The 14,169-nt window shown below is 42.6% G+C and overlaps 1 protein-coding gene across 4 annotated transcripts in view; it reads left to right on the top strand.

Annotated features, from left to right (window-relative positions):
* The first annotated feature begins 5,978 nt into the window (after positions 1-5,978).
* LOC139564705 (disks large-associated protein 4-like) overlaps positions 5,979-14,169 on the top strand; it is a 228,772-nt gene continuing 220,581 nt past the window's right edge. For 3 of the 4 annotated variants that reach the window (XM_071384492.1, XM_071384499.1, XM_071384483.1), the window contains exon 1: positions 5,980-6,348. The gene's annotated coding sequence lies outside the window, so the exon portion shown is untranslated. Of the gene's footprint in view, positions 6,349-14,169 lie in introns of all 4 variants that reach the window. The other variant, XM_071384502.1, reaches the window with a different exon arrangement.

Below are 14,169 nucleotides of genomic sequence, written 5' to 3'. Positions count from 1 at the left end.
AATATTGTGAAAATTAGGATAATGCCCTTTCAGTGTACAGCTGTTTGAAAAGACCGAATGAAATTTCAGCCTGTTTTGGTGGGAGGGAGTTTTGGCCTGGCTGGTGATATCACCAAAAATAATCAATAGACCAATAAGAAAGAGTTCCAAACCTTTCTACCAATAACAGCTAGTTTTCAATTTCCCCCTCCCCACTTAGACCACTCCCAGACAGTCTTTCTTGAGAATTTGCCCTTTGCTAAGAAGCTATTTTTGTTTATTTTTTACCATTTGAATTGAAAACAATCACATTAAGGTACTTCATTGTTACCCAGAAATTATATGACATTGAGATATTCATATATTGATACTGTGTGTGTGTGTGTGTGTGTGTGTGTGTGTGTGTGTGTGTGTGTGTGTGTGTGTGTGTGTGTGTGTGTGTGTGTGTGTGTGTGTGTGTGTGTGTGTGTGTGTGTGTGTGTGTGTGTGTGTGTGTGTGTGTGTGCGTTTGTGTGTGTGTGTGTGACAGCTCAGAGAGAGGGAGAGAGACTGATCTCATATGGTGAGCTTGCATATTCTCTCCATCCCTCTTTTATCCCTCTTTTCCCCTTTTTATCCTCTTCCTTCTGTGCCCTTCTTTCTCCATCCCCCTTTCTCTCATTCTACCTTCCCTCTATCTCCATCCAACCCTCTCTCTCTCTACCATTTTCTACCATTTTCCTTCGCTCCTCTCTCCCGCTTTCCCGCTTTCCTTTTCTCTCTCTCTCTCTCTCTCTCTCTCGTCTCTCTCTCTCGTCTCTCTCTCTCGTCTCTCTCTCTCTCTCTCTCGTCTCTCTCTCTCGTCTCTCTCTCTCGTCTCTCTCTCTCGTCTCTCTCTCTCGTCTCTCTCTCTCGTCTCTCTCTCTCTCTCTCTCTCTCTCTCTCTCTCTCTCTCTCTCTCTCTCTCTCTCTCTCTCTCTCTCTCTATTTCCGTGTCTCTCTAGGAGAGATAGGTGTTTAATCAGGATAAAAGCGTTCCCGTCAGGAAGCTTCGCTGCTCAAAGCCAGATTACACTCAGTTGGCATTACCTCTGCAATGCTAGTCACAGTGGAACATGGGTTCTCTCTCTCCTATCACCCTCTCTCTCCTATCTCTTTGTCTCTCTATCCACTCTGTTACTTCATTGTTGCTCCTCTGCTCCAAGCTTCTCGACAAGCGACGCATCACCTCTATGAAAACGCCCTCAATTCCCCCATAGTGCGGTCGTTATTTCCATGTACTGATAGAATAATCATTGGCAAACCTAGGACGTAGACAGTACTAACCTACTCCCTCCCTCCGGCATTTGTGATAAGCAGGGTTGGGGTCCATTCCATTTCAGTTACAGTCAATTCAGGAAGTACACTAAAATTAGAATTAGAATTCTCTCCGTTGTTTTTCAATGAGGAAAATGTGGAATTGGAATTTGGTTTACTTTCTGAATTGACTGGAATTGGAATGGAAATGACTGATGTGTGTGTGTGTGTGTGTGTGTGTGTGTGTGTGTGTGTGTGTGTGTGTGTGTGTGTGTGTGTGTGTGTGTGTGTGTGTGTGTGTGTGTGTGTGTGTGTGTGTGTGTGTGTGTGTGTGTGTGTGTGTGTGTGTGTGTGCATTCATGGGTGACATGGGTGATGTGGAGTGTCTACAAATCACACCAGAGAAGAAGAAAGAGAGTAAAAACAAGGCGAGAAAGAGAGCGAGCGTAGGTGCAAGGGAGGCTGAGCTAGAGATGGCAAATGTTTCTAACATCTGTTTCGCTGGCATTTCCAGTCGGATTGAGAGGAGGGAAAAAGGAGGGAAGAGAAGAAAAAATATAACTCATCACCCGGCCTTGTCTTAAGATAGACTTCCATAATTAGTCCTCACTCCTCCTCATCCTCCCCCGACTCTGTGCTTCTCCTACACACTGATAATAATTGGGGTGACCTCTCAGAGTGTAAGCGAGATCAATTATGTGGTTTGGATGCTGGTCTTGTCTTTTTTTTCTCCCCGACCCAGGCAAAGGTCATTCATTGTCAGTTGGGGCGTGCAGCCAAGGTGTACATTGTGCTGTGTGTGTCTGGAATCTAACGACTGATATGAGGAGGATTCAGGGATTCTTACTTTGCACCTGTGGCACCTATGATCTTAGGATAAAAAACCCTGGTTGTTTGATGATATGGTTGAGTATTTATCATGGTTATTAACAAATGAAGGACGCAACTAATATGTGTTCTCCCTGTGTGTGCCTGCGCGCCTGTCTGCATGTGTGAGTGGGGGGTACCCAGGAAGTGTATTGTCCACTTCCTGGGTTACGACCTCATAGGTGGAGGCCAAGCACCGAAGCCACGCGATTGGCTCTCAAACAGCACTCTCTTTGTGCCAGTTAAGAGACTGTGTGTGATTCACCTTTGTTCCTTCTTCACTTGAACTAGAAATAGAAGAGGGGAGAAAATAACTTGATGCAGGCATCCTCTCTCAGCTGCGAAGTCACCTCCCACACTCAGAATAGACATGTTTGCAGATTTAAAAGTGCAGCACTGGGGGTGATAATTAAGCAAACGAGCTGAGAAGAATTCAAAGAACGTCTAACATCCAATTCGAGAGGTGTTGACAGTGGAAATACATAGCTGTGAAAGAATCACTCTGGGGCGAATACAATGAGGTCGGAATACATTGTGCATTCATATTGCTTCCCACTCTTATCTCTTTGGGGCTTTCCTGGCTTTACTTATTCTTTTACTTCCATTGTCTGAATAAGTCACTGGTTGGGAGTCGTTAGGCTCGCCTGCCATCTTTTGACTCAAGCCTACTGTTGAGAATAGGATTATTTGAGATGTTACAGAAGCATGTCCTTTTCGGCCCAGGCTTTTGTGTTGCGGATTAAATACATTCAGTACTTTGAAATCAAATAGACATGCTCAAGGGTTTAAATCAAGCACACCCACAATGCACAACAAGATAGTATTGTATCTATTGATATTTGGATCAAAGTCAATTACTTTTGTTCCCTTTATACCCAAACTTAATACCCAAACTTAATCTGAGTACTTACATGATGACATAACCCAAGGCACACAGTTTTCTTTCCTTTTTTGAATTGAATCCGTCCGAGCTTCCCAAAAGAAACGGAACAAGCAAATACAAAACAAAAAGTATCTCTGAGTGATCAGCTTTCTCTCTAAATCGCTCTCTCGTCCTCTCTCTCTCTCTCTTTGTGTACTCTCCCCGTCTACCTCTCTCTAGTCAAAAAGGGCAAAGGATTTGATGTTTAATTAACGTTGCACAATGCGAAAGGCCTTTCATTGACACCAGTGACAGCCAGATCAGATGTTAACATTTGGCTGAAGCATTTGATGGGGCTCTGTAAATTGGAAGTGCACCACGGCTGTCTGCGTGGTGACTCTATCAAACAGGCCTGTGTGATTAAACAGAGGGGCCTGACAGCAGTGAATATACAGTGCATTCAGACCCCTTGACTTTTTCCCACATTTTGTTATGTTACAGCCTTATTCTAAAATGTATTAAATCATTATTTCCTCATCAATTGACACACAACACCCCATAATGACAAAGTGAAAACAGGTTTTCAGAATAAAAATAAATACATTTTAGCAAATGTGTATAAAAAACACTGAAATACCTTATTTACATAAGTATTCAGACCCTTTGCTATGAGACTCGAAATTGAGCTCAGGTGCATCCTGTTTCCATTGATCATCCTTGAGATGTTTCTACAACTTGATTGGAGTCCACCTGTGGTAAATTCAATTGACTGGACATGAGGTGGAAGGATTCTGTACTTAGAGCTCAGAGACAGGATTGTGTCGAGACACACATCTGGGGAAGGGTACCAAAATATTTCTGCAGCAATGAAGGAACCCAAGAACACAGTGGCTTCCATCATTCTTAAATGTAAGAAGTTTAGAACCACCAAGACTTCCTAGAGCTGCCCGCACGGCCAAACTAAGCAACGGGGAGAAGGGCCTTGGTCAGGGAAGTGACCAAGAACCCGCTGGTCACTCTGACAGAGCTCCAGCATTCCTCTGTGGAGATGGGAGAACCTTCCAGAAGGACAACCATCTCTACAGCACTCCACCAATCAGGCCTTTATGGTAGAGTGGCCAGATGGAAGCCACTCCTCAGTAAAAGGCACATGACAGCCCGCTTGGAGTTTGCCAAAAGGCACCTAAAGGACTCTCAGACCATAAGAAACAAGATTCTCTGGTCTGATGAAACCAAGATTGAACTCTATGACCTGAATGCCAAGCATCACGTCTGGAGGAAACCTGGCATCATCCCTACGGTGAAGCATGGTGGGGGCAGCATTATGCTGTGGGGATGTTTTTCGGTGGCAGGGACTGGGAGTGAGGCAAAGATAAACGGAGTAAAGTACAAAGAGATCCTTGATGAAAACCTGCTCCAGAGCACTCAGGACCTCAGACTGGGGCAAAGGTTCACCATACAACAGGACAATGATCCTAAGCACACAGCCAAGACAATGCAGGAGTGGCTTCGGGACAAGTCTCTGAATGTCCTTGAGTGGCCCAGCCAGAGCCAGGACTTGAACCCGATCTAGCATCTCTAGAGAGACCTGAAAATAGCTGTGCAGTGACACTCCCCACCCAACCTGACAGAGTTTGAGAGGATCTGCAGAGAAGAATGGGAGAAACTTCCCAAATACAGGTGTGCCAAGATTGAAGCGTCATACCCCAGAAGACTCAAGGCTGTAATCACTACCAAAGATGCTTCAAGAAAGTACTGAGTAAAGGGTCTGAATACTTATGTAAATGTAATATAATAATATCACTAATCACCTTTCTACTCCTTCACACACTCTTCTGCCTTCTAGTTTTAGGCATGATTCCTGCAGCATTTCCAACACCTGTCAATGCTTTCTCACAGTATCTAGTAAATGTCTGGTAAATATCTGGTAAATGTCAGACCATTCCCAGACAGGCCTAACCAAATTGTTTCTTGCGAAAATGTACTTTGCTAATAAAAAAAAATGTCTTTCTTTTTTGACCATTTTAATTGAAAACAATCACATTAAGCTACTTAATTGTTGCCCAGAAGTGATATGATATTGAGGTGTGTGTCACACCCTGACCTTAGAGATCCTTATTATTCTCTATGTTTGGTTAGGTCAGGGTGTGACTCGGGTGGGAAAGTCTATGTTTTCTATTTCTTTGTTCTTGGCCGTGTGTGGTTCCCAATCAGAGGAAGCTGTCTATTGTTGTCTCTGATTGGGGATCATATATAGTTGTCATTTTCCTTTTGGGTTTCGTGAGATCTTGTTTTCTGTTTAGTGTCTGTGCCTGACAGAACTGTTTGCTTTCGTTTTTTTGTATTTGTTATTTTTGTTTTGGTGTCTTCAATAAAAATACGATGTACCTCTACCACGCTGCGCCTTGGTCCACTCTTCCTTCTACAAACGAGAGCCGTTACAGTGTGTGTGTGTGTGTGTGTGTGTGTGTGTGTGTGTGTGTGTGTGTGTGTGTGTGTGTGTGTGTGTGTGTGTGTGTGTGTGTGTGTGCGTGCGTGCGTGCGTGCGTGCGTGCGTGCGTGCGTGCGTGCGTGCGTGTGTGTGTGTGTGTGTCCTTGACCTCCTGTATGGAGCGCATATCAAACGTAACACTTGTTTTTTATTTAACATCCTACTCTTCACCTCTATTACTCCATTCTGTTACTATATGGCCATCTAATAGCGACGTCATCTTACGGTACCGTACAAGAAAAAAATGTAATGTATAAGAAGAAATAAAATCACATGAGTATTTTTTTATTGCCATGTTTTCTTCTAAGCTCATTCCGAATCATCAGTCCTTATGTAAATCACCGATCAAAGCAAGTGCAAAGTAGCCTGCTCCTGTCTAGACGCCCAGTGTGCTGTCCATGGTGCTGATTATAATTTCTCTCTCCCCGTTCCCCCCCCCTCTCTCCCTCTCTCTCTCTATCTCTCTTTCTCTCTCTCTCACACACACACACACCCTCCTCCGCTCTGTTTTCCCAAGTGCACCATCTCCCTGCCTCAACTGCCTTGCCTCACAGTGCCCATGTCTAGGCTGTCTCCCTAATGCAAACGTGAATTAACTTCTCAGTAATGGGGATCGCTGTGAACCGGGGCGCTCGCATTTCCACCTAAGCGGAGAGAGACAGACAGCACGGACGAATAACAGACTCGACGTCGATGAAGTGTGCGATTTAATAACTGGAGCACCGCGTCCGTTTATCATACTCGTGCTTATAAGCGTTTCTTTTACTCTCAAAAAAGAGCCCCACTCGGCAAGTTATCGCCAATAAGACCAGGATAACAAGTCTGTTAAACACCTCTACAAACCGACAAAATAGCAAAGTTGATGACCCAGAAGGTATGATTTGAATTTTTTTTGAATTCATTGTGTTATGTGGCGTTTGTTGTTTAGGCAAATAGCCTCACCAAAAACATGACAGGAATATTCATGTTTATATGTTTGGAGAAAGCCAGTTATGTTAATCAGCGACTGCATACGTGTTTTTCATCAATTTATTCTGACTGCAGTAGTCTAGACTGTAGATGGGGTTTGAATCATTGTGTTTTGAATTCACAGGAATGAATTGATGCCGGTTGACACATGTAAAAAAAAAAAAAAAAAAAAGAGAGAGAAAGTGGGTTATTTCAGCCGCTCGTGTGACATGTAGCCTTGTCGTGTTGTCCATCCGTATGAAGCTTCATTTTACAGCGATCATCACTATTCAACGAAATAAATAATATGAGCAATAATGTTGAACATAGAGAGGTTTTTTTCCATTGGCGAGAGAGGGGGGTTGGGCGACGACCAATTTGAATGCAGGAGGAAGAGTGTAATATTAGTCATTTATTGAGACACAGTATAGTTCTCCTAGTTTTATTTCGCGCATGCCAATGAAACTTGTATGATCAAAGTGTGGTCACACAGTTTACAAGATGCAGTCCCAAATGCTGTCGAGCATCTAGCCTGCTCATGTGAGAGCAAATTGCCTGGCTGTTGAAAGCGCAAGTGAAAGAAAAGCACGTTTGGTTTTGAAGGTAAGAGGAGGAAGCGCGAGAGCTGTTACAATGTCAACATTGATCCTTGCGGTAGCCTTATCCGTGGTTTTTGAGTTGGCCTATTTATTGTTTTGCGCAGCCTGAAAAAGATTGCAATACTTGGATGAAACCAAAGCTGGGCAGGGGGGAAAAATTGAGCTTACCACACGCTGGGTTGTCAGGTGGCACTGATGTGAGTCTTGTTAGCAATGCTTGCCTGCTTCCAACACCTACGAGTCGTTCATGGGCCAGAGTACCATATGTCCACCTACTTTGAAGGTTGACACATTATCCAGAGCCGGCTGGAGCTTTTTTGGGGGCCTTAAGTGAGATTTGGGTTAGGGTTAGGGGGGCCCACCAAGCGGGCACATAATTTTGACAGCGGAAAGAAAAATGTATGTTTTAAAGTTATTTTCCTGCAATTCTACACATTTTTCCATGCGGCACAGAGAAAATGTTGCAGTTTTAAGGCAAGTTAACTGCAGTTCTACACATTTTGCCAAGAGGCGGAGAGAAAATGTCCCAATTTTATAATGAATTTCCTGCAATTCTACACATTTAGCTATGACTTATGACATGTTAATGATATCTGAGTGAGTAACAAAATCGATGGTGGTCCCCTGAAATCAGGGCCCCTGGGCACGTGCCCTGCGTGCCCGGTCAGTATTCGGTCACGATTACTACATGTTTAGATAACTGGCTAGACTAACATACCAATCTAAAAATTGTTAGCTGACATGGCTAATTGAGTGGCTGTCAGTCAGTGACTGACAAAACAAGGGAAGACTGCTGAAGCGCAACCAAATTTCAAACTTCAACCTTGTATTTTACTATTCTAACTTTCAACAGTAAGTTGAGACCCCGACTGAGTTCCAAAAGGTTATGTCGCTTATGCCTGAAGCCGGCCCTGACATTATGTAACTAACTTCTCTTCCCTCCCTCTATGACTTTGTCAGTGACAGAGAACCCTTGAAGTCACCTATCCTACCACCCTCGGGGTATAAGGGTGTGATGAGGATGTGGAGTTCTTCACGATGACTCGTCTAGCTAGAGATGACGACCATGTCCTCACTCTGGCACAGACTCAGTCCCACAATTATAGAGTCATTTATACTACGAGGCAAAATGAGTCACCGCGTCTAATTCACAGAGTGACAGACGCACCACGCACCTGGCCAAAGATAGACTGCTAATCAAAATAAATCGATAGCATTTTTTTCCACACCATTCATTTATATGTAGTCCATTATATCAAATAGACTTCAGCAGCTCTCCCTCTACAGTGAGATTGCCGTGAGGATAAGAGTTATGTTTGGCACTGAATAGTATGTGCGCCATAATGTTCCCGACTCTACAGTATTAGGTCACTGTGTCTTTCATGCCATCAAATTAACATTGGGTTTAGTGCCGGCACTCTTTGAACGTGGGCTTTTTTTCAAATGACCTCAATAGCGTGGCCTAACTGCGTTAGTGGCTTCAGTTAGAAAAAATTTCTGGAAAAGAGAAGAGAGCTGCCAGGCTATGGGAGCTTGCAGACAGTTTTGAGTCTCTTTTTCTCTCTCATTTTCACTCTATCACTCTTGTTTTCACTCTTGTTTTCACTCTCATTTTCACTCTTTCTCTCTGGCTGCACCCATGTCAAACGTTCAGTATCTCTCATCGTGCTCCCGCTCTCTTTCACACACACACACACACACACAAAGGTTACTATAGTTTTGCGTTTTTATATTCGTTTTTTTATACGTTTTTGATTTGATTTGAAATTCAGTTTAGTTTGAGTTTTTATTTAGTATTAATTGTATAAAAACATTTTTATTTCATTTTATATTATTTTGTTTTAGTTTTCGGGACACAAAGCATGCTTAGGAGGCTAGGGGCCATTTGTGTTTTATAGTGTGTCACTTCTTGCAAATGGGGTCAGTCATAGGTTAGGGGCTCGATTGCCGAAGTTCAGCGCTGTAGCGCTCCTAACAGCAAAACCACATGATTTCACGTGGAAAATGTGAAAGCGTGTTTTTGGAACACTTCACATGTGATCACATTTTCACGTGTACAATTTCATGTTATCACATTAACTTCACATAAGATCACATGTGATCACATTAAAACATGTTTTGGTTTTTACAATTCACATGTGATCACGTGAAATTCATGTGGTTTTCCGTAAGGTGCCTGTCATGTCAAATAGTGTCCCCCTCTACGTCACAATGGGATTCGATAAACCATTAGCGTCCGTTGCTATATCAACGGTGTGACGACCTAATGATTGGAATTTTGGAGATCATTACAGCCTAAATGACGTTCTTTTCATCATCGCTATGCAAACAAGGCTGTTTCCCGCGACATTTTCCCTGTTTAAACAAGTTTTTTTTTTAGCGAATAAAATGAAAACATTCATTCAAACTACTTTTGTGTACCTTGTTAACATTACAACTTGAAGTCCACGTCTTAAACGTTGCTACCTTTCGGAAATGGCAAAGAAAACATGTAATCTGCTTGACACGTTAAAAGTTACTTACCTTACAGATCAGGAAGTCAGCTAATTTCCACTCCGTTCATATGCAAATCAGTTTGATTCATACACTGACTTGTCTGGCTGTCATGTTTTTATTTTAACCTGCCCTTCCCTTATCTATAATTTCAGTAGTCCTCTATTATGATTAAATATATATATATATATCTTGCATAGCTCATATATGTATCTATTGTAGGTCCTAGGATACAACTACGAATAATGTGGAACAAATAAATACCGTCAAAGGATACCTTACAACTTACAATAATGAACACCTTGAAGAGGGAGACTTCCAAGTCCAGGCACTGCTGCTCTCGTTGTTCTGAGTGTTTGCAGTGCTAGTGTTTTTAGTTCGTCTGTGTATCTCAAATAGTATGTGCCCAGTTTCATAGAGCGAGAAAACTTTCTTGGCGGATAATGACGACAACAGTAGCTGTAGATGATGTAATGAAAAGTTGGAGGGTGGTTGGTGATGGAGGACATCTGGTGGGTCCACGTCTGGGTGATGGACAGAACCACGAGGTCCTGGAGATCAGGAGCAGAGGTCAAAGAAAAAAGGTCGGAGATGTTAACAAGCAAACACACAGGTTACACTTCACTGTGAGAAAATGTGACGGACTAGTGCAGCGTTTTCAAATGAATTAACAGCAGGCAATCATTTTTACCTGGTAAAAAACTTCCACATTCTTCTCAGTCCATGCCTGAAGGTGGTCCTCGAAGGCGTTCTGATCTGGTTCGACAACTTCCACCACATCATGTGGGGATTCAGTGATCTGAAAGTACGTTATACAAAAATAGCAATAGACAAAACAACAACACTAAGTCAATCACAAAATTTGAAAGACTACAGTTTATGCAGTAATTGTATATACAATCGCGTTGTTTACCTCAGTCAATAGCTGCGGCTCCCGTCCGTACTCGGCCTGGATGCTGCTGTTGTGTGCAAAGAGAATTACCTTCAGGTTGTTCTCCCACCATTCCTGGTACCAATCAAGGGACTTGCCCATGGCAGTCTTGAGCGTCTGGTTGGTCAATTCACCAAACCTGGAGGAGGGGGTGTGGAAGCGATATCTATTGAAATATTTCTGATTATGTACCATGGAAAAACAAAAACAAATTTGACAATTGTTAATAACAAACAACATTTTATTTCAAACCCTGTTTTAAATAAGCTTTTAACTAATGATGTTTATACCACACTAATTTCTTACCGGCATAATTCTTTGTATATCAATTCAGTGTTTATAATGTTTGTTTACATTATGACCTGCCCCAAACCCTGCTGTGCCCATTCTTATATAAAACCTATATTTAACTCCAATTGTTTTACAGTGACCTACATAATGGGTAAAAATAAAGCTCATATCTCACATCTTCTAACCCCAGGAGTATAAGGGCAGGTCATTACTATTTCCTTGATTTGCGCATAGAGGCTTGGTTTCATAGGATAGTATATGGCAGGGGCAGGACATGCATTATGTATAGCTCATGCTGTATTGAATATCTGCCGAGATAGAGGTGTGCATTCCAGTTCTCAGATGGACAGCTAGATTACACCATGTTGCATCAATGAGAAAAAGCTGAATTCTGAGAGTGAGATCAAAAAAAATCTAAAATCCGGAGCTTCCATTCCCCCAAGATAGCTTTTGCAAACATTTTCTATATTTTCTTGTGAGCTGGTAGATTTTTGAAACCATTAATGTTTGTTCATCCATTGCAAAGTGATGGTTGTGGATGTGAATAATTACGGTTATCTGACAAGAGAGGGAAAAGAGAGAAATAATGATGGAAGTCATTATATTGGGTTCCCGGGCTGAGGTATGCGGATGGAAAGGGGCAGCAAGCACAGGAGGATTCATACACAGAGGAAACGCTTGGAATTTGTAGCTTACACAAACAGATAAGGTAGCAACTGTTTATATTTAAACAACCTTACTCAAGGTAAGATGTCCTCCCTCTCTGCTTTTGTGCTAATCACAGGCCTAGCATCTGTAGAGAAAAAAGACAAACTATGACTTCATATCAATATGTGTGCTTTGTTTTGGTGTAATATATCCTTTCAGTGAAGCTATAACCTATAAAGATTACAGCTTTGCTTTGTTTGACTTCAAACTAGGCCCACCTAGGGTGAATCATTTTCCCTAGCTTGAGAGCAAAAACATTCGTCGGACTTTAAATTACTTTCCTGAGCATTTGCCACGTCTTGTCAAAAGAGTGAATAATTTAGCCTGTGGAAATGTCAAACAGCCACTCTCAGTATGCGAAAAGATGTTTGGGCTTTTGAAAAGTCAACCAAAGATGTTAAAGCACTGACAAGAGAAGCTAGCTTGGCTTCTAATGAGCCAGTTGAAATGCAACAGAGATCAACAAAGAATATTGAAAAGGAAGTGATGTTGGTGTTGCACAGCGATAGTTCATGCTGAACAGAATTAATCAGCAGTCTGATAACTCAAGGAGAACACTGTTTGCCAGGAAGGAAAGTGTGAATTGCATTGGGCGTTTTCTCCTAAACATTGCCGTTAGGTGTGAAATGAAGCTATCTGCCATTGATTGTCTCTTCTTGTCGGTAACAGAACATTTCAGGCTTGTACCCATAAAATGATCACTATCGTTGTACATTTGTTATTTCATTTTTTTAAACTATTTTCAATGCATCAGAGATTGTAGGCTACCTTCTCAAGGTCAGTTACTTTGTTACAGTAGCATCATGTACTTTACAGGCCTTTCATTGTTTGTGCAAAGGAGAAAGCAAAGGAGAAAATGAAAACCAGCAGGTGCTACAGAACTAAAAAGCAGCAGCACTGCAGAACTGAAAACCAGCAGGACTGCAGAACACAAGTGGTGGTATCGTGCACCCCTGCCTCATTCCCTGTGGGTTCTTTCCCGAACTCAGGTGATTGGAGTGTGGTCCTGCTGTCTTCTCCAACCTTCTCCCCCTCTCAGACTTCTCTTGGGTCTCCGTGGAGACCGGATGGGAATAGAGTTAGTAAGAGACTCTTGACATCAATAAAGTACTCCCCAGTCATCCCAACACGAAGCGATATGCCTCTAATTAAAACGTCTGTCTTCACCAAGGTGTGTGTGTGTGTGCGTGTGTGGGGGATCTGCTTAGTCACGGGCGCTAAGGGTGCAAGTTACCTGCCAGGCCGTTAATAGCGACGCGAGCCGCCCATCTCTGGGAAACAAGACTGGCACGATGCCAAAACGCATGGCATGGCAGGGGTTGGTCTATGTTGCTGTGCTGAGAAAGTTGTTATTCTACACACAGGCAGCAAGTACAGGTCTCAGGTTGAGGCAGTGCTAGCGAGTGATACGTCCGGTTTGTGGCTAACTGCTAAATGAGAGTGTTAAGCCTAGAAGGTGGACAGGGGTTCTTTAGTTTTCAAATATGGTGAAATGAGTTGTATATTTGGGTGTTTCCATACTGCAGGACTTGTTTTGTTAAACTGTATGTGAGTTGTTTTTTTTAAACGATCTTTCAAGTACATTGGCCTCTAGCCAGAGACAGTGAAGAAAGACAGGATAGTAAGGAGGAGAGATGGGGTGCTAGAAAGGCAGCGCCGGTAACTGCTCGACTACCACAGGCCACACATGAGTTAACTCATGTTTCCAGTTTCAAAGTTTATTCGCCACGTGCACAGGATACAACCGGGGTAAAACAGTACATTGTAATTTTTACCTTGGGAGCTCTTTCCAACAATGCAGTGATAATAATGATAGAGATAACAATAGAAAAAAGAACGAATAAAAGTAGAAATAAAAACGACGCAAGGACCACGGTGGGAGTTAACTATTAAAGAAACACAAGAATGCAAGTATACTGAACAAAACATATAAACACAACATGCAACAATTGAAACTATTATACTGAGTTACAGTTATATAAAGGAAATCAGTCAATTGAAATAAATTCATCAGGCCCTAATCTATGGATTCCACATGACTGGGCAGGAGCACAGCCATGGGTGGGCCACAGCCATGGGTGGGCCTGGGAGAGCATAGGCCGACCCACTGGGGAGTCAGGCCCAGCCAATCAGAAAGAGTTTTTCCCCACAAAAGCGCTTTATTACAGACAGAAATACTCCTCAGTTTCATCAGCTGTCCGGATGGCTGGTCTCAGACGATCCCGCAGGTGATGATGCCGGATATGGATGTCCTGGACTGCAATGGTGGGTTGCGGTTGTGGGGCAAGTTGGACGTACTAACACATTCTCTAAAACGATGTTGGAGGCGGTTTATGGTAGAGAATTGAACATTAAATTACCTGGCAACAGCTCTGGTTGACATTCCTGCAGTCAGCATGCCAATGTGCCTGCTACCTCAAAACTTAAGTAATCTGTGGCGTTGTGTGACAAAACTGCACATTTTAGAGTGGCCTTTTATTGTCCCCAGCACAAGGTGCACCTGTGTAATGAGCATCCTGTTTAATCAGCTTCTTGATATGCCACACCTGTCAGGTGGATGGATTATCTTGGCAAAGGAGAAATGCTCACTAACAGGGATGTAGCCAAATGTGTGCACAACATTTGAGAGAAATAAGCTTTTTGTGCATATGGAAAATTCCTGAGATCTTTTATTGCATCTCATGAAACACTTTACATGTTGCGTTTATATTTTTGTTCAGTATAT

Source organism: Salvelinus alpinus, chromosome 2 (genome assembly GCF_045679555.1).
Source record: "Salvelinus alpinus chromosome 2, SLU_Salpinus.1, whole genome shotgun sequence".
NCBI classification, from domain to species: Eukaryota; Metazoa; Chordata; class Actinopteri; order Salmoniformes; family Salmonidae; genus Salvelinus; species Salvelinus alpinus.
This window is presented reverse-complemented; position numbering and strand designations above follow the sequence as displayed.